Source organism: Tiliqua scincoides, chromosome 1 (assembly GCF_035046505.1).
Source record: "Tiliqua scincoides isolate rTilSci1 chromosome 1, rTilSci1.hap2, whole genome shotgun sequence".
In the NCBI taxonomy this organism is placed as follows: Eukaryota; Metazoa; Chordata; class Lepidosauria; order Squamata; family Scincidae; genus Tiliqua; species Tiliqua scincoides.
The window spans coordinates 285,318,762-285,340,089 of record NC_089821.1 but is presented as its reverse complement, the minus strand read 5'-3'; the positions used below and the strand labels follow the sequence as shown (position 1 = coordinate 285,340,089).

General features: G+C 48.0%; 1 pseudogene; it reads left to right on the top strand.

Moving 5' to 3' along the window:
• Positions 1-20,342: 20,342 nt before the first annotated feature.
• On the top strand, positions 20,343-20,459 carry LOC136638148 (5S ribosomal RNA; annotated as a pseudogene).
• The last annotated feature ends 869 nt before the right edge of the window (positions 20,460-21,328 follow it).

Here is a 21,328-nt window from a genome sequence, read left to right as displayed (position 1 = left end):
TCCACTATGTCTTTTTTGAGATGCGGCGACCAGAACTGGACACAATACTCCAGGTGTGGCCTTACCATCGATTTGTACAACGGCATTATAATACTAACCGTTTTGTTCTCAATACCCTTCCTAATGATCCCAAGCATAGAATTGGCCTTCTTCACTGCTGCCGCACATTGGGTCGACACTTTCATCGACCTGTCCACCACCACCCCAAGATCTCTCTCCTGATCTGTCACAGACAGCTCAGAACCCATCAGCCTATATGTGAAGTTTTGATTTTTTGCCCCAATGTGCATGACTTTACACTTACTGACATTGAAGCGCATCTGCCATTTTGCTGCCCATTCTGCCAGTCTGGAGAGATCCTTCTGGAGCTCCTCACAATCACTTCTGGTCTTTACCACTCCGAAAAGTTTGGTGTCATCTGCAAACTTAGCCACTTCACTGCTCAACCCTGTCTCCAGGTCATTTATGAAGAGGTTGAAAAGCACCGGTCCCAGGACAGATCCTTGGGGCACACCGCTTTTCACCTCTCTCCATTGTGAAAATTGCCCGTTGACACCCACTCTCTGCTTCCTGGCCTCCAACCAGTTCTCAATCCAGGAGAGGACCTGTCCTCTAATTCCCTGACTGTGGAGTTTTTTCAGTAACCTTTGGTGAGGGACCGTGTCAAACGCCTTCTGAAAGTCCAGATATATAATGTCCACGGGTTCTCCCGCATCCACATGCCTGTTGACCTTTTCAAAGAATTCTATAAGGTTTGTGAGGCAAGACTTACCCTTACAGAAGCCATGCTGACTCTCCCTCTTGGGAGAGTGCAATCCCTCTTGGGTTCCTGAAGAGAAGACTAAGGCACACACCATGGCAGCCTGTTCTGGCTGTCATTGCTGTGTCCAAATCCCATAGCTGGGGGGGCGGGGCGGGGGGGCGGATTCACTGCCAGCTGAGATTGCTTAAGGCTTCCTCTCAAGTCTTTCCACTGGTCTGTGAGTAGCCTTTTAATCTACACATCTCTCAGCACTGAACATGTTGCTGGGGGAGAGAAACAGGTGCTATTCCCTGCTCACAGTCCAAGATCTTGTAGTGTTTAGCTAGAACAGTCTATTGGCAAACAAGGAGGCAAACAGCTCTTAGCTCTTGTCTTTTACCGGACAGGCAGGATGTTTTCAAAATACAGAAAAGAAAAATTTATTAAAAGAGAACAGGCATAGGCAGGGCCTCTGAGAGGAATTTTAGCAGGGGGTACAAAGTTTCTTTTGGGCACCTTTGCGAAGAGGGAAGGGTGAAACAGAGTGGGGGAGGGTGGTGACAGGCAAGCAGAATAGGGACAGGGAGGGGCAAAACAGGGTAGGGGGAGGGTAGAGACAGCTGGAGAAGTCTTTGGAGCCCAGATCTACCCACCTATGTGGCATCAGTAGTGTCCAGCATCTCATGCAGGAAACATGTCTGAGTAGATGGAAGAACATAAGATCCCAGGAAATGTCTGGGCCCCCTCCTTTGGCTCCAGGGCTCCCCTTTAGACCCTGGGCCTGGGTACAAATCACCCCCTTAACCCCCCCTCTCCTAGGCCCTGGGCATAGGACAACACTGACAAAATCAAATCCAGTACTTGAGATTACAGGCAAAGTAAAAAAAAGAAAAGAAAGCCAGTTTCTAACTCAGCAATCCCTATACCGAGTCCCACTTAAAAGAAACAAGTTCACCTCATACACTGGAGAGGCTGCTGGCTCATGCAGTTCAACATGCTTTCCAACATGCTTTCCAACATGCTCACACGAAGTCCCTGCCAGCAGTCCCTTTTTATGAGGGACAATGGGTTTATCAGGGTTTCCTAACTGGAACATGGAGATGGCAGGGGGATCAAGAGGTCAAAAGGCAGCTTAACAACTTGCGGCTCAGCCGAGCAGAGCCAATGGGCATTCCCCAGTGGCTGGCCAGGAGATGGGATCAGGGCTTAGCATATGTCCCTCTGGATAGTGTACAGTATTTATTTCTCTGCCAAAATGTATTTCTTAGGGCTGCTGGGAGGATATCATGAGCTGGAATTGGAATTGAAACTGGAACTTGCCACATCTTCAGTTGTTGGTGAGGAGCTGCATCAAATGGACAAGAGTATTCTGAGGTAGTTAGGATTGTCAGTTGGGGAAGTGGAGTCACTTTGGAATCAGGTGAGAGAGCAAAGCAGTCTCTAGAAATGAACTTCATTTGCTCATACAGGTGTGCACCCCATCTGTGGGGGTTCTGTTCCGGAACACCCTGCGGTTAAGTGAAACTGTGGATATGGGCAAATTCCCCCCATCGATCCCCAAACAGAGCAATTGCAAGCATTGGGGAGGCCGGTGGAGAGGGTTGCAGGTCTCCCAGACCCTTCCCAAGGGCCAACAGGACCTTGCAGGTTAAGGGGGAAACCCCTGAGTCCCCATGATTGCTGCAGCACCATTGGGATACCCCCCCACCCCTACACTTATTTACCTGCAGTCCCAAAGTCTGAGCAGAACTTTGGGAAGTGCTGCTTTCTGCTGTTCTGGTCACCACATCTCATTAAGGATAATTGTAGACTTGGAGAAGACATTGAAAAGGGAAAACAACAACAAAAACAACAATAAAGCTATTGGAGCCCTTGCCTCTCAGGAAACTAAGGTGTTCAGGATCTCTTAATTTAGAAAAAAGAGAACCTGTATATAGGGGGAATATGATTGATTATTGTCAAGGAAGAAAAGGGAACTCTTCAAGGGACTTTTCCCAATGGGGAAAAGCCTTGATAGAATATATTTGCTGCCACCAACCCAGGCTATCAGACCAGGCGGGGGGGGGGGGCATCTGGCCAACACCTCCCTCCTAGAAGAATGCTGAACCTCAGGGATTCTTATCACAATCACTCTCATAGCAGTGCCTGCAGAGCAAGGGAACATTACAATCCACTGCACTTCCTGTACCAGGCACCTGGAAGATCAAGGGTTAAAATGTAACCAGTTTTATTAAAAGATTAAACAGGAGGAGTAAACAAAATAGAAAAAAAAAACAAGGCAACAAGATAAAAATGTGAGATACAAAAGGTTAACGGAAGGCTGTTGTTCCTGCTAATGGCCAGCAGAAGGAGCTCCAGTACTAATTTGCTTGCTTCCTTCAGGAACATTTTGTAAACCAGTGGAAAAACTGAATTCAATCAGAGCCTGATGAATCTCTGCTAGACTTTGTCCCTGTCCTAATGATCTGAAAGATGGAACTCCCAGCCCACTTTCTCTTGCTGCTCTGTCAGTGGGTGCTTCTCTCCAAGACCCACCAAGGGGGCTCTTGGGTAGCTGGAACGAAGACCACTCAGTTCCCAGTGGGCTTGCAAGTTTTAAGAGTTGGCTATCTTGATGTCAACCGGTTTACCTGATTAGTGGAAAGGGATTACCTAGATACCTGCCTGCCCCCTCCAGTAGGACAGACAGGAATGTGAGCCAATTAGCAGGCACATCCCTCTCCTTGGCAGGAAGTCTGACCCAAATGGAAGAGAAGGAGCTCATGGTGCTCACAAAACAGAGGGACAAAAGCTACCTCTGATGCTCAGAGGAACTGAATGCACAGAAGCTGCCGGTGAGTTAAATTTGCCCAAAATATGGGGAAATAGACATAGAGTGCAATCCAAAGGTGCCCTTGGGCCGGTGCAAATCTTGGCTTACCTGCTCCAGTGCAGGGTAGGATTGCACCCAAAAAGGCACAGAAAAGAAGTAGGAACCCAAGGGAAACACAGGGATTCACCACACACTGTATGGAGAAAGTGGCTAGAGTTTTCCTCCATCTCCCATAATTCTGGGTGACACCAAAAAGTCAAGGGACAATTAAGTTGATTCAGAAGAAAGGAGGGGCAGCCCAAGCCTGAGTTGCCCAGCGTGTACGGCTGCTGCAGCACCAAAATGGCTGCTGGGCATCCTGAGCACACCAGGCAGCCAGCAGCAGCTCCTCGGGGGAAGGGCAAATTTGTCTCCTTCTCCCGGGTAAGGAAAGTAGCCCTGCAATGGGGTTACTTGATTCTGCATTGGTTACTTAGCCAGGGCAGAATCAAGAAACCTTGTGGTGGGCTGTGAGGTCTGACACAGGGCTCTGGATCTGATAGAGCCAAGCTCCGCCGATCCCACTCCCTCCTGCCTGCTCCCTCCCCGTCACACCTTTTCCCCACCTTCCCCTGTCTCCCCTGCCCTGGAACACCTCCCCCACACCCCCACAGACCTCTCCGCCACCTGGCGCTTCACACAGAGTGCCTGGTGGCGGTCCACCAGCCTCCTGATGATTTGTACTGAAGGTCAGTATTCAAGGCAATGAAAGAAACAGATAAAACAAAGAAAAAATTTGCTGCTACAAAAAGTGGCAATGGCTACCAGTTTGATAGCTTTAAAAGGGGAGAAGACAATTTCTTGGAGAAGAGGCCTATCAATGGCTACTAAACATGATTGCCCAGTGGAACATCTCAGTTCAGAGGCCACTAAATACCACTTGCTGTTGCCTTGACACCTTGCTTCTGGGTTCTCCAGCAGCCTTTGACTGGTCACTGTTGAAAACAGGGTGCTAGACTAATGGTACCACTATGTTCTGATTCTGCAGGGGTTTCCTGGTAGTGTGATGGCCTTCTTGTGACATCACACTCTGACATCATCGTCCCTTGGTTCAACTTATCAGTTGGTCAGAACATTGACCTCACCAGACCAGAAAGACCAGACAAGACCAGAAAGTCATTCTTGGTTTGCCCTAATTTTGCTTTTTTTTTTTTTTTCATCTTAACTATTATAAAGTTATTGAGTTAGTGAGGGGGAGAGGGAGAGATGAAGAGAGTATTTGTGATCTTACTGGTTATTGTAGTGTGTTAGTAATGATGTTGGCTCTAATGATCAGGAGAGAGTGTATTTTGGCAGGTATCTCATTTATTTCCTCCTGTCTGTACTGATTGAAAGATGATAACATACTGAAAGATCTAAGAAGGATTTCTTAATGGTATCTCTCTGATACTTCAGGCAATCTTAGGAAGTTGTCTCTTGCCAGCAGGGGAAAGTTATCTGAAAAGTGATGCTTGGGATCAGATTAAATGTTTCAAGGCAGCCGACCTTCTCCTTTGTGGGCATCTTCAGAATCCTGCCAGGTGAGGCATGGTGGTGGTGAAAGAGGCTTCTCTTCTGCTCTGAGATGGGCTCCCCACTTTCTTGAGCAGTGAGAAGATTCAATGGCAAATCCGCTCTCACTCAGTTTCCTTTGGAGGAGAGAGCACAGGAGATTTTATGGCATTTCGTTATCCACCATAAAGTGAGTATTATTATCGCTGTATTGCAGCTGGAGAGCTGAGGCTGAGAAAGTGTGGTTTCAAGTCATCTAGTGTAGCAATGCAGAAGCACTGGGCTTTGAAATGCTTTAGTATATGTGGCAATAGCAGGCATGCCTGCTTCTGCACAGAGCAAACTCTGCTGGCCTTGGTACTATGCTGAGTGTCTGAGCACAGTGCTGTAAACAACAGGATGAGATAGGAAGCGGTCAGACCTAGGAATGTGTTGTTGCCAGCTAGCGTTATCTCTAACCGAAAGTAACATCAGCTTGCTCTGTATTGTTGGAGGAGGGTGAATAAAAAGGCTGGAGAGAGGTTGGTATAACAAGCTTCCCTCCTTGCACTCTATCTTTGAAACCTGCCTGCTGTCTCTTCATTTCTGCCTCTCTGACTCCTTGCTGTTTCAGTTCCTTCCCTCAGCCCTCAGAGTGCCTCTGTCCTGCTCCACATCCAGCAACCTGACTCTTGAGTCAGGTTGCTCCCAAATTCATTGCAACAATCTACTGAGTGATGGCAGAGGTGAGAGCTGAACCAATGAGTACTTGTGTGCATTTCACTCTGTTGCTATACCAGCAATCTCTGCCAAGCATGGGAAAACAGGTACTTCCTCAATATTCACACATGAGGGTGTGCATGAGCGCTCATGGTTTTCTCTGCATTTGTGTAGGAAAACTGTCCTGAGTGAGGCAACCCTTAATAAACTCAACATCTGAATACAGTATGTCCCTCTGCAGACAGTATAAGTTTAGCCAATTTAGTACTGCCATCTACTGGTTTCCCTTGAGAGATTCAGAAGTCATTGAAGATTTCCAGCCTTTCATCTTGTTAGGCACATCTGGGGAATTTACCTTCCATTGCACTTGACGGTTTTCATCTGGTGCTTCACCCTTTCACCACTTGCTGCTTTTCTGCTGAAAACCAACCCCCTCAATATATCACTTTCCCTTTCACCACAGAGTTTCAGATAAGTATTTGCTCTCATCACAACAAAAACAATTGTATGTAAATGTGGAGAATTGCAAGGAAAACTAGGTGGATGGGGAAGGGTACCTCTCCCCCTTTGTTTCTCACATGCTAGTGGACATCAGCTGGAGAAAAATGCTTTCCCCTACAACAGGGGTCTCCAAACCCCGGCCCGCGAGCCAGATGTGGCCCACGGAGAGCCTCTATCCGGCTCGCGGCCAGCCTCTGATCCCCTGAGAGCCTCTGGCCCAGTTGACCAAACACAACCAGAGTTGTACTTGTGGGGTGGGAGAATGGGGGTCCATTTAAGTGTGCGCGCTTTATTTCTTGGGCTGTGTTGGTGCTTAGAGAAATCCCGGACATTTGAGCCCTTTCATTTCAGTCATTCATCTATGTTCCATCTCTACCGTATTTATTTAAATTTTTTATTTAATTTTTTTTCCAGCCCTTGACACTGTACCAGGTATTTGATACAGCCCTTTGGCCAAAAAGTTTAAAGACCCTTGCCCTACAAGAAGGGGATGATGGAGAGTCAACTGCCATGCTCAGCCACAGCAATGAAAGGGCTGCTTGGCTTGATTAGAGCTAGTGTTGTTTTCCTGGACTTAGCAATGGCATCATTCCCAAGTGTGGGGAAAAGTCAAGACACCTTTCACATTGCAGCTGATGGTGATCTTGGGGGGAGGTGATGGCCAGAAGAGGGGTGAGATATCTAAACAGATGCGGGGGAGGGGGGATGGAAATGTAGAGGTGTGAGGAAAGAAGTGAAGCAATGTGGGAAAGGAAAACTTGAAGGGGAACTGGGAAAGAAGGATGTGAGGGTTGGGTCAAGAAGGCGAAGGGAGCAGATGAAAAGATGAGAAGTGCCCAAAAAGGACTGGAAGAGAAGGAAGGTAGAGGGTGGAGAGGAAGGTGGAGAGTGGAAGAGAAGGAAGGAAGGGGAAGGGTATCCTGGAAGCAGAGAAAACTGCCCTAGGAGGTGAGCTGCCCTGGCTGTCCTGGGAGCTGCCCTTGGGGAGCAGTATCCATCACCCAGATCTGTGACAGCTCACACCTCCAGAGTTTGAGAGACAAGGAAAAGGGCTTCTTCTCTAGGAAATGAGCACTCAAGTCCAGGGACGATTGTGTCCCAAGTCCAGGGATGAGCACTGAGCAAATACGGCTGAAGAGATGTTGGGGAGGGGCATCCTGGACTGACAAGGGCCTTACTGCATGTGTCAAGAAACCCTTTTACCTGCAGCAGAACATCTGACTTTGGTGTAGAGTCAAGGATGGGCCCTGAGAAATGGTTATTCCCCAGACCCTTTAAGAATGTCATACCCAACACCTTTCAATTCATTTACCCCTTTAGGATGAACCAAAGGGGGTGGAGGCTGTTACATGGAGTATTGTTGTATATGTTCATTTGTATTGTGTGGTTCTATCCTATGCAACCCAAGCCTATGAATGTCAACTCAGAAGTATGTTCCAATGAGTTCATTGAGTCCATTGAGGGCCTAATCCTATGGTCCGCACCTCACCTCCATGGCGTGGACCACAGTCGCAAATGTGCTGTAAGGCACGTTTGCGGGGCTTACCGCCGGGCTCCCATCAGAGGTGGCTCAGTTCCGGCTGGCGCCGAGCCACCGCCCAGTGGGCACCCGCATTCCGCAGCTCAGCGGTGCCTGTGACTTCCTGGTTGCAGAATGGGGAATGGGGGCGTTCCTGGGGGTGTGGGGGAGGTGTTCCAGTGAGGGTTGAGGCATGGTCGGGGGCGTTCCCGAGGATGGGGGAGAGGTGGGTCCGCGAAGCTGAGCTCCGCAGGATCCAGGGCGCACGGGCAGGGCTGCTCGCCCTACACGAGCGCCTTCACTTTAGCGGCGACGTAACAGTTGCCACTAAAGTGAGTAGTTCCATTGTGGGACTGATTCCCTTACTCGGGGGAAGGGGAAGAACGTCCCCTTCCCCCGAGGAGCCTCCCATGGTAGCACGAGAGGCTCTGGATCCGGCGGGAGCCCTTTGTGGAGCCGCCGGGTCCCGCAGCTCTGGGCAGCTCAGGATTGGGCTGTGAGTCCATTACTTCTGGGAAAGCATGTATAGGATTGCAGCCTATGTTTGTTTAGGATTCTATTGTGGATTTTTCTATGGAGAAGCCTGTTTTTTTGTAAAGAGAGCCTTGGGGAGCGAGTGGAAGGGAGTGAATATTTTATTTTCAGTAACTGGTCATTTCCATTTTGAAGGGAGAAAATGAAGAACCATCTGTTGGGTGCTGAATATTCAATACCCAATCAGCAGCTGGATTATGCATGAATGCAAGAAAGTGTTATGATTCATAGAGCTTCATAACGAAGCCTAATACTCCGGCTCAAGCTCCAGAAGACCTGTTGGTGCCTGAGGCAGTGTGCCAGATGCTGCCCCCTCCCACATTTGGTGATATGCCAGCCTCTGTTTTTTCCACTCCCTGGATTGGAAAAAGAAGAGGAGACACAGCAGAAGAGGAGGGGGGGGGCTAGAGTATCTCGGCACTATCTATAACCCCCCAATTTTGTCTCCTCTTTTGATCCATCTCCCTATTAATTTTCCAGTCTAGGAAGTTGGAGGGGGAGTAGCAGTAGTGGAAGTGATTGGGAAGATGCGGATTCCCCCTTACCAAAGGGCTCTCTATTTCTCATCCTCTCACTGATAAGCATCCACTTGCGTGATTCCCATTTCCCATGAATATCAGAACTCTGCCATTTCAAACTACTAGCGGAATCCCCTTGGGTCTTTTTCCAGCTCGGTCTGTCCCTAATTCAGGCTGCTTCAGAATACACGAGAAGAATTTTTAAAAGGAGCGTTAGGATCCCATGCGGCCCCATCCTCTTCCAATGCACTGCAATACCAATTTGGAAAGGTGGATGATTTTTATGTAGAGGACAAGAGTGAACCTCAGGAGTTGATGGGACAATTTGCCAGGACATAACCTTTGTCATGCAATTTAATGGCCGTTTGAAAGGAGACATATTTGACTGGCTTTACACTAATTCCTCTGCATGAAAGCTTAATTCATTCCACAAAAACTGCCTGTAAAGCAAAAAAGCATATGGTGAAAACATTTTCTCATAGGATCTGGGACCCAATTTCTGATTGGTTCTTGGGCCCAAAGATAATTCCCTCAAATACAAAAATTGACCCCAATAGAGCACAGAACAATTCCTAATTATGAAAACAATGCATTTCCTACTCAATAAGTAATTACCTTAACTACTAGTTCACACTCACCAAATATTCAGTGCCCTGGGACCCCATCGTACACAGTGTGTGCCTGCTTACTTCTGGCGTGCACTGTCGCAAATATGCCATAAAGCACATTTGCGAGGCCCTAGCACCAGTGGAGTACTGGTACTAGCTCAGTGCTGGTCACCACTGGGCTGACGCTGGTGGATCACCAGTGCTATGCCACTTGGCAGTTGTGCAGACTGCTGGGCGGCGGAGAGATAGATGGGGGTGTGTGGGGAGGTGGGAAGGAGATGTGTTGGGGGGAGGGAGCAGGGCGGGAGGGAGGCAGGACTGGTAGAGCTCTGCTCCACTGGATCCTGAGCCTTTGCATCAGGTCCGCCACCTGCTTCAACGACGACCCAAGGGCTGCCGTAGAATCGAGTAGTCCCATTACAGAGCTACTCAACTTACCTAGGGGAAGGGAATGAAAGTCCTCTTCTCCCAGGGTGCTTCTGGTGCTGCCCAGTTAGTGCTCAGGATGCAGCGGCAGCCATTTTTGGTGCTGCAACAGTCCCGCACTCTGGGCAGTATAGGATTGGGCTGTTGGTCATTTACAAAGATCTTGTGGCTGGTATTGGTAGACAACAGTATTGTGAAGGCAATGATGGTGATGGTGTTGGTGGGTCATCTGAGTCTCACCTCCCAATGAAGAGATGCTCCAATCAGCTCTAGTCTCCATAGCTGTGGATTCAGAGGAAGTGTATGTTTGATAACCAGACAGTTGAGGATCTGAAGGAGATGGCTGTGCAGATTTCTGAGATTTATATTGTTTATTTTGCTTGGTTTTTAAAAATCCTATAGAGTTTTTGGTATAAGGCTAAGAATGTTGTATGATGCATACTTGAGATAAGTAGTGGTTGTCACTGCTGGCCACTGTGGTACCTGGGGACACACCTCCAGCTTTGCTGCTCCCCACCTGAGGTGCCACCCCCATGCCTGCTGCCTCCCCCTTTGACTGAAAATCAGAAGTGATATTTCAAGGCCATCTGGAGGCATTAGAAGGCCTTCTGAGGAAGCAGTGTACGGCCTCTCCAGCCCTCATAATGCCTCCGGCAGGAGTGAGTGGGCACTGGCAGAGCAGAAGACTTCCTCTTCCTTAAAATTCTCTTGTATCCACTGCACAGGTTCTTCATTTGCTAATTTCTGTTCAAGTGAAACCAAAACCTCCTCTGCATTATTATTATCCATCTCTTGGAAGCCTACTGCTCAATTGGGAATGTCTGGAAAAGTACACCCTGGAAACCATGGCATTTGTGCCCCACTCTGGGCAGCAATTTTTTCTTTCCCAAACTCCATTGCATCATTGTTAAATGGCCTTCCAAGCATATCAATATTGTCAGTAGGCATTTTAGGGTGCAACCCTAACCTGCACCAACAGGAAGGCTGACTGGCCTGTGCTGAATCCAGCAGGTGTGGGTTGAAGCACAACTCAGAGTAAGGGGATTTTATTCCCCTTGATAGAGGGTGGCAGAATGACCGGGGGACACGCCATGTAAGCCAATAGCCAATAGCCCACTGCTAAAGCATAGTAATTCAGAAATCGTAAAAAGCTGTTTGGCTTTAATAGAAAGCAATATTGCCAGTCTAACTGAAGCTTGCTTGGGCCTCAGAGCGTAAACACTTTGGAATGTAGCTTAAGATAACGGGTACCAGGCAACTGCTAGAGAGATGGGCCTCACGTCTTGGCAGAGAGACACATGTCTTGACAAAGACATTCACTCACTGATTTATGCCTGTATCCACCAGAGAGAGACTCTGCAGCTTCTATGCTCCTATACTTTTATGCTTTTAGAATAAAAAGGACAGAATAGTCCTTGCCCTAGATTGTAACCCACACATAGGGGACACAGTAGTCATTAGAAGCAGGCCATAGGGTACCAAAAGATTGATAGATTTCAGAAAAGTCTTCTGTATTGGCAACCTTCAGTCTCGAAAGACTGGTATCGCGCTCTGAAAGGTGGTTCTGGCACAGCGTCTAGTGTGGCTGAAAAGGCCAATCCGGGAGTGACAATCCCTTCCACAACGGGAGCAAGTGCAGTCTGTCCCTGGTCTGTCTCCCTGGCTATGGGCCTTCCTTCTTTGCCTCTTAGCCTCAGACTGTTGGCAAAGTGTCTCTTCAAACTGGGAAAGGCCATGCTGCACAGCCTGCCTCCGAGCGGGCCGCTCAGAGGCCAGGTTTTCCCACTTGTTGAGGTCCATCCCTAAGGCCTTCAGATCCCTCTTGCAGATGTCCTTGTATCGCAGCTGTGGTCTACCTGTAGGGCGCTTTCCTTGCACGAGTTCTCCATAGAGGAGATCCTTTGGGATCCGGCCATCATCCATTCTCACGACATGACCAAGCCAACGCAGGCGTCTCTGTTTCAGCAGTGAATACATGCTAGGGATTCCAGCACGTTCCAGGATTGTGTTGTTTGGAACTTTGTCCTGCCAGGTGATGCCGAGGATGCGTCGGAGGCAGCGCATGTGGAAAGCGCTCAGTTTCCTCTCCTGTTGTGAGCGAAGAGTCAATGACTCGCTGCAGTACAGAAGTGTACTCAGGATGCAAGCTCTGTAGACCTGGATCTTGGTGTGTTCCGTCAGCTTCTTGTTGGACCAGACTCTCTTTGTGAGTCTGGAAAACGTGGTAGCTGCTTTACCGATGCGCTTGTTTAGCTCGGTATCGAGAGAATGAGTGTCGGAGATCGTTGAGCCAAGGTACACAAAGTCATGGACAACCTCCAGTTCATGCGCAGAGATTGTAATGCAGGGAGGTGAGTCCACATCCTAAACCATGACCTGTGTTTTCTTCAGGCTGATTGTCAGTCCAAAATCTTGGCAGGCCTTGCTAAAACGATCCATGAGCTGCTGGAGATCTTTGGCAGAGTGGGAAGTGACAGCTGCATCGTCGGCAAAGAGGAAGTCACGCAGACATTTCAGCTGGACTTTGGATTTTGCTCTCAGTCTGGAGAGGTTGAAGAGCTTTCCGTCTGATCTGGTCCGGAGATAGATGCCTTCTGTTGCAGTTCCAAAGGCCTGCTTCAGCAGGACAGCGAAGAAAATCCCAAACAAGGTTGGTGCAAGAACACAGCCCTGCTTCACTCTGCTTCGGATGGCAAAAGGGTCTGATGTGGAGCCATCAAAGACAACAGTGCCCTTCATGTCCTTGTGGAAAGATCTGATGATGCTGAGGAGCCTGGGTGGACATCCGATCTTGGGGAGAATCTTGAAGAGGCCGTCTCTGCTGACCAGGTCGAAAGCCTTTGTGAGATCTATGAAGGCTATAAAGAGTGGCTGTCGTTGTTCCCTGCATTTCTCCTGCAGTTGTCTAAGGGAGAATACCATATCAGTGGTGGACCTGTTGGCTCGGAATCCACACTGTGATTCTGGATAGACGCTCTCTGCAAGTACCTGGAGCCTCTTTAGTACAACTCGGGCAAACAGCTTTCCTACAACGCTAAGGAGAGATGCCGCGGTAGTTGTTGCAGTCACCCCTGTCACCTTTGTTCTTGTACAGCGTGATGATGTTTGCATCCCTCATGTCTTGAGGTACTCCACCTTCTCTCCAGCAGAGACAGAGGATTTCATGCAGCTCAGTGACGATGATCTCTTTGCAGCATTTTAGATTGCAGATTCCGGATCTGTCAAGGAGAGAAATTTCTCATTTTTCTGGCAGGGAAAACCACCAAACGAAACCAGGGAACATGGCGTTGGCTTTGCGGTCAGAAATACCCTGCTGAAATCCATCATCCCACCTGCTGTGGGAAGTGAAAGAATTTTGTCCCTGCAGCTGCAGTCATCAGCAGGACCTATCACTCTCATCAGTGCTTATGCACCGACTCTGTCGTCTCCAGCAGAAGCCAAAGACAAATTCTATGATGACCTGGCCACCACTGTCAAGAAAATCCCTGTAAAAGAGCCATTGTTCATCCTCGGCGATTTCAATGCTAGAGTTGGTGCTGATAACAGTTCATGGCCCACTTGCTTAGGTCGGTTTGGCACTGGGAGGATGAACGAAAATGGCCAACGCCTGCTAGAGTTTTGCTGTCATCACGGTCTCTGTGTCAGCAACACGTTCTTCAACACAAAGCCCCAACATAGAGTCTCTTGGAGACATCCTAGATCAAAGCACTGGCACCAGCTCGACCTGATCCTCACCAGACGCTCCAGCCTTCCCAGCATCAAGATCACACGCAGTTATCATGGTGCTGCCTGCGACACTGACCACTCCCTGGTGTGCAGCAGAGTGAAACTGCAAACAAAGCGACTGTATCACACGAAAAAGGAAGGAAGACCTCGCATTGATACCAGCAAGACCCGGGATCAGAGAAAAGTGGAGGAATTTGCACAAGCGCTTGAGGAATCTCTTCCAGGCCCGGCCGACGGAAACGCATCCAACAGATGGGAACATTTCAAGAATACCGTTTACAGCACCGCCTTGTCCATATTCGGCAAGAAGACCAACAAGGCGGCAGACTGGTTTGAAGCCCACTCTGAGGAGTTGACACCAGTCATTGAGGAAAAGAGGAGAGCTCAAGCAGCATACAAGGCCTGTCCCAGTGAGCGCAACCTGCATGTCCTCCGAACTGCTCGCAGCAAAGTCCAACAGACTGCCAGGAGATGTGCTAACGACTACTGGCTCCAGCTCTGTTCCGAGATACAGATAGCAGCTGACACGGGCAACATCAAGGGGATGTATGATGGTATCAAGCAGGCCCTAGGTCCAACACAGAAGAAAATTGCCCCTCTGAAGTCTGCCACAGGCGAGGTCATCCAGGATCAGGCGCAGCAGATGGAACGCTGGGTGCAGCACTACTCTGAGCTATATTCCAGAGAAAATGTAGTCACCGAAGAAGCACTGAACAACATTGAGTGCCTGCCTGTGCTGGAAGAGCTTGACAGTGAACCAACCCTAGAAGAACTTCACGTGGCCCTGGACTCCCTTGCCTTTGGCAAGGCACCTGGAAAAGACAGCATCCGTGCTGAAGAAAAGTCTTAAGAGACACTTAATAAAAGACACAGACCTTAGCCTCTCAGTGTTTATATTAACACATGGGAAAGGAATGTAGATAACAGATAAGGTGCTAGGAAGGGACAGTCAGAGCCTTCCCTAGTAAGGAGACCTGTCAAAACAATTTTAATTGGCCTAAATTATGTGAATGTGATGCATCAATGGGTAAATGCAGCCACTCTTTATAGCCTTCTCTTTATAGCCTTCTTTATAGCCACTCTTTATAGCCTTCATAGATCTCACAAAGGCTTTCGACCACTCTTAGGTGGTCTATAGCCACTCTTTAAAGGCTATAGCCACTCTTTACAGCCACTCTTTATAGCCTTCATAGATCTCACAAAGGCTTTCGACCTGGTCAGCAGAGACGGCCTCTTCAAGATTCTCCCCAAGATTGGATGTCCACCCAGGCTCCTCAGCATCATCAGATCTTTCCACAAGGACATGAAGGGCACTGTTGTCTTCGATGGCTCCACATCAGACCCTTTTGACATCCGAAGCGGAGTGAAGCAGGGCTGTGTTCTTGCACCAACCTTGTTTGGGATTTTCTTCGCTGTCCTGCTGAAGCAGGCCTTTGGAACTGCAACAGAAGGCATCTATCTCCGGACCAGATCAGACAGAAAGCTCTTCAACCTCTCCAGACTGAGAGCAAAATCCAAAGTCCAGCTGAAATGTCTGCGTGACTTCCTCTTTGCCGACGATGCAGCTGTCACTTCCCACTCTGCCAAAGATCTCCAGCAGCTCATGGATCGTTTTAGCAAGGCCTGCCAAGATTTTGGACTGACAATCAGCCTGAAGAAAACACAGGTCATGGTTCAGGATGTGGACTCACCTCCCTGCATTACAATCTCTGCGCATGAACTGGAGGTTGTCCATGACTTTGTGTACCTTGGCTCAACGATCTCCGACACTCTTTCTCTCGATACCGAGCTAAACAAGCGCATCGGTAAAGCAGCTACCACGTTTTCCAGACTCACAAAGAGAGTCTGGTCCAACAAGAAGCTGACGGAACATACCAAGATCCAGGTCTACAGAGCTTGCGTCCTGAGTACACTTCTGTACTGCAGCGAGTCATTGACTCTTCGCTCACAACAGGAGAGGAAACTGAGTGCCTTCCACATGCGCTGCCTCCGACGCATCCTCGGCATCACCTGGCAGGACAAAGTTCCAAACAACACAATCCTGGAACGTGCTGGAATCCCTAGCATGTATTCACTGCTGAAACAGAGACGCCTGCGTTGGCTTGGTCATGTCATGAGAATGGATGATGGCCGGATCCCAAAGGATCTCCTCTATGGAGAACTCGTGCAAGGAAAGCGCCCTACAGGTAGACCACAGCTGCGATACAAGGACATCTGCAAGAGGGATCTGAAGGCCTTAGGGATGGACCTCAACAAGTGGGAAAACCTGGCCTCTGAGCGGCCCGCTCGGAGGCAGGCTGTGCAGCATGGCCTTTCCCAGTTTGAAGAGACACTTTGCCAACAGTCTGAGGCTAAGAGGCAAAGAAGGAAGGCCCATAGCCAGGGAGACAGACCAGGGACAGACTGCACTTGCTCCCGTTGTGGAAGGGATTGTCACTCCCGGATTGGCCTTTTCAGCCACACTAGACGCTGTTCCAGAACCACCTTTCAGAGCGCGATACCATAGTCTTTCGAGACTGAAGGTTGCCAATACAATGGGTAAATGGTGTTATAGCGCACCCTGCTGGTTTTTGAAAACTTTGTAATTTAATATGTTTAATGCTTAATTCTACCTGTTATGGAAACCTGTAACCTGAAACCCACCTATCAGGTACAAGTCCATCTTATCTGTAACCTATTAGGTGTTTGCCTCATCTCTGATGTAAAATTCCAGCCAATGGGATGTCTTGATTTTGGGACAAAGGGCCGAAAATTGTATAAATGGATGCAAGGAAGGGCACCAGGATGCAGGTGTCTTGTTGTCTTGTGTCCTCCGTGGGGCATTTGGTGGGCCACTGTGAGATACAGGAAGCTGGACTAGTTGGGCCTATGACCTGATCCAGTGGGGTTGTTCTTATGTTCTTATGGAACAAATGTTCCCTTGCCCCAAGCTGGCCTCTGGAGTCTGAAACTCACGGTGGACTGCAGCGGATGTCCTATTGGTGCTGCTGCATTGTCGTGTTGGGAGTTAACATTGAATTGGGCTGTAAGGCATTTTTATGGCAACTAAGAAGAACAGTACATATGACATGGAAAGTTCTCATTTCAAATCTCTGCACAGGTACAAGTTTGTGGATTTATGCAAGGTACCATTCAGTCAACCTCAGCCTGCCCCATCTATGAGACTAGGAAAAGTATATCAGCCTCCCTTGCAAGACTGTTTCAAGGACTGTGGAGATGTATCTGAATATTCAGGAAGAATACTTGACAGCCCAATCCTATGCATGTCTACTCAGAAGTTAGTCCCATTAGAGTCAACGGGGCTTACTGCCAGGAAAGTGTGGATAGGATTGGGCTGTAAAAGTGCCTCTATAGTATGTAGGGAAATGGGAGGCCTATCAATGCTCCATGGACTAGGGTCTAGGGTGTATGCATACATCTCTGACAGTGAAGTTCCTGATGTTTAAATCAGCCTTCCTTTAAATCAGGGGTGGGCAAACATTTTGGCAGGAGGGTCACATCATCCCTCTGACACTGTGTGGGGGGCCAGGGAAAAAAAAAGAATTAATTTACATTTCAAATTTGAATAAATTTACATAAATGAATACATTGGAGGTGGAACTCATATGAATGAATGAATTTTACTGAGTTCATTTATAATACACATGAAAACTATAATATAGGCATGTAGAACCACATGAGAACTAGGAACTGTTTGCCACACACCTCTTGCACAGTGAAAACATACAGACCAAGCCAGAAACACATGGAGACATAAGAGGCAATGGGGGAAGGTTAAAATAATGCCCAGGTAAAGCAGAAAACACATGGAGACTATAAAAGGCCTTGCTCTAACTTGGCCTGCAGCTCATGTCTGGTGGTCATGACCAGTGGTTGCTGGCCAACACAGGCTCCAACAGTCTCTGATGGACCAGAGGCTCATTGGAGACTGGGGGCTCCCTGTGGGCCAGATTGGGGGTCCCCAAGGGCTGCAAATGGCTCCCTGGCCAGGTTTGCCTACCACTGCTTGAAATAATTCCCATGACCATTTGTAAATCCAATATATTCCTCGAGCCATTCAAGAGGCGACAATGCATTCCAATGCCCGTTTGTTTTAGTCATTTGTTTTAGTACATTCTTCATCATTATGCCTCCAAATCCCCAGTTTGCTTCCCTAGTTCACCACATGACATTTCATGCTCAATTATAATAAAGAATACATAATCATTTTGATTCAGGCATGCAACGGATTTCTTTCGTTTCATTTAGTGTTCCTGTCCCATCTTTCCGTGTGTGGAGCGTTCCACCAAACGCTTTGCCTTTTATGCTATTTGCAGGCTCGCAGGCAAGCGTTTTGATTGTCGAAAGCTGGTGTTTCCTGGCATCCGCAGCAGGCGGCAAATGATTCAAATGTTAATTTCAGCAACAGCTTTCGTGACACATAAGGATGCTCAATAAATTGTCACTTGCTACATTTGCCTCTAATTTCATTCCCCTCTCGTTTTCGGCAGCCTCTCCCAATCTCAGCTGAAAGGTTACGACATTTGCTTTCTCTCCCCCTCTCATTTTTCACAGAGACAATGCAGCCACTTTAGGACACATTTTGATGGATTAATCTGAGAGGAATGTGGATACAGTGCCCATGTGAAGCGATGGCTCATTTGCTTACTGGAAGTGGGATGAGACCACAGGAATCCTTACAGTAGGTCTGCACAGGGAACGTGTCTGTGATTTGTTCCACTAAGCAACCCTATAAAGTTGTACAATTTGTTCCAAGTATCTTACTCTTTTATTATTGAGCTCCACTTCTGATTCTTTTAAAATGAAATTGGCACTTCACTGTGACCAGAGACTTCTCAGGGTGATTCATATGAAGCTGCTATACTTGCAGCACAATCCTATACATCAGGGGTAGACAACCTACAGTCCATGGACCAGATTAGGCCAGCTACCTGAAATAATCTGGCCCACAGTCCCAAAAAGATATATCCACCTGGTCTGTGATGTTCCTTAAAAAGAATTCAAGTTTGTAATTCTATCTTTACAAGGCTAGGGGTGCAATCCTAAGCATGCCCTGAGCTTCTGCAAGTGCCTTGTGTCGGCACAGGAGGGTCACAAATGTGCCATAAAGCACATTTGTGCCTTCCTCGGAGTAAGCCACACTGGCACATAGAGGTGTGCCAGCCCAAAGAGGCCAGATCCAGCCTCCACGGCAGCACCAACATGTGAGTTTGCACCAGCTGAGATCAGCTGGCACGGAGATCAGGGGGCATGGTGAGGATGGGGAGGAGGCGGAGAGGAGGCAATTCAGGGCAGGAGAAGAGCGGGTGTTTCCATGGGCAGGTGGCAGGGCCAGAACCCTGCAGTTATGCCGGATCCTAGCCCTGTTCCTGGGTGGCATGGAGCAGCTTCGGGCTGCTCTTTAAGTGATGCAGATTCGAGTAGACCCACTGGGGCTGCTGCAGAATGACACATGGTTAGGGGAAGTGATTCCACTTGCCCTAGGCTGCACTGCTTTTTGTTAGCTTTGTGTTCTGAGGGAAGCAGAACCACAGCTTACAAGTTGGTTCAGGGAAGCAGGTGTAGATTGCTGAGTCAGCAGAATCAGCAGGCACCTGGGACTGACACACCCTGGGTGTGACCAAGCCAGCAATGATTGGCTAAGCTGACTACATAAGGTTAGTCTGCTGGAGCTTCCAGTGCAGCAGTAGGGGAGTTGTTGGAGATAATTGAGGAACTGCTGCCAGTGACTGAGGAGGCTGGATACTGTATGTATATGTTATTACTGACTTATGGACTGAACCTTTGACTGTGTATTGCTGGAAACTGATTTGGATTTGTTATACTTGGACTGACTGCTCTCCGTGCTGACTCTTGGACTGTTTACTGACTATTCTACTTGTGATATCCCTTGCTCAAATACATCTGCTGAAAGTACTCTGCTGTATTTGCTGTTTTTCTTGCAACCTGCTCACATTGGGACAAAGCAGGGATCCTATACCAACCATCCTATACAAAAATAACCTTAACACTTTTGGCCCTAAACCCTGCTCTGGATGTGGGGCAACTGGCCTGCCTGCTCTTTTTCCATTTCCAGGAAAATGGGTGCAAAAGGGTGGGGTCAAGATCCAGTGGTTATGCTGGATCCTGACCCTGTTCCTGGGCATTGCAGAGCAGCTTCTGGCTGCTCTGTTCTGCTTTGATTTGTGCCACCTCTTGAGCTGACAGAGTTCCAAGTAGACCCATTGGGGCCAGTGCAGCGTGACACTTGAAAGTTTTCCCCTTTGCCTTGAGTTGTGCCGATTCTGGCCCCGATTCTGGCCCCCCTGCTGGACTGCCTGTTCCAGCACAACTTAGGATTGGGTTGTTAATGTTTTAATTGTTTTTAATATATTGTATTGATTTTATGTTCACATTGTTAGCTGCCTTGAACCCCTTTTGGTGTGAGAGAAAGGCGAGAAACAAACAAACAAACAGAGGAGACCTCTGCTACTGCCCCTCTAACATAGGTTACAGTGGTCAGTATTTTGCCACAGCTGTATCAACCAGGGGGGTAGTGGACAGGATTGGGCTGTGAATCTCTTTGTCATTACCAGATGTGAGGATAACTGAAGCCACACTTTATCCCAAGGACTTGCTTTTGACTGCCTCCTGGATTTCATTGCGGTTCTGCATCTGAAGGCCACCATCAAGGATCAGGTGGTATGGTAGCAGGGACAGCATATCCCCAGTGCTATAATACTTTTGAGGCAGCAACTGTTACCCTGCACATGCCTGATCTCATCTGATCTCGGAAGCTAAGCAGGGTCAGGCCTGGTTAGTACTTGGATGGGAGACTGCCTGGGAATACCAGGTGCTGTAGGCTTATACCATAGTCTTTCGAGACTGAAGGTTGCCAACCAACCAATACTTTTGACTTGGTGCTTCTGCACACATGGATTCTGTGATTGAATTTGTTCCCCTCAGACCTTTTCACATATTGCATTCAATGCCTTCTTTGACATATACAGCTACAGAGCTGTCTGGGCAACTTTTTCTTTTCTTTCTGTAAATTTTATATCCAGGGATAACTGTAGCTTACTGATCAACACTTTTCCATGAGGTTTCTGACATTCTCATTACATAAATGACCTTTGTTAACACCAGGCATTCCACCTTCCACATCTCGGCTTCTGTCACTAGCGTATCTGCATCAATGTATTTTGGTCTTCTTGATATATGTTTTGCATTTCTTGCCTACCCCAGTCCATGGTGAAAGGTAAAGATGTCTTGCACATTATAATTGATGCCATCAGAATGATTGAAGTACAGCTATTGGAGTTACGCCATGGCAACAGCCTGTCCAAAGGATGCAAACTTTTCACTTCCAGCCCCTTAAAGTTGTCCTGACTGATTTTCTCTGTGTGGTAACATGTAGAACATAATGTGCACCAAGATAGCTGCTTTGGATGACATATTTTTGCCCACAGCGGAGTTCCATTGTTGAACTCAAGAGTCAGGAAAAACAGGGTTGAGACAACAAGCAAACATGTCAGATGAAAGCCTGGCCCACGAAGGAAGGAAAGTATTGTACTAACATGACAGATTTCATTATCCAGTTTAAAACTGAGGAAGGAAAAGTGTGGGCTTGCAGAACAGGACTCACTGAATTTGAGACTGGGAAAAAAATAAGAACATAGGGTATCAACTTGTTAGACACTATGAGAGCAAGTGGGCAGTGTCCATCCTTCTGCT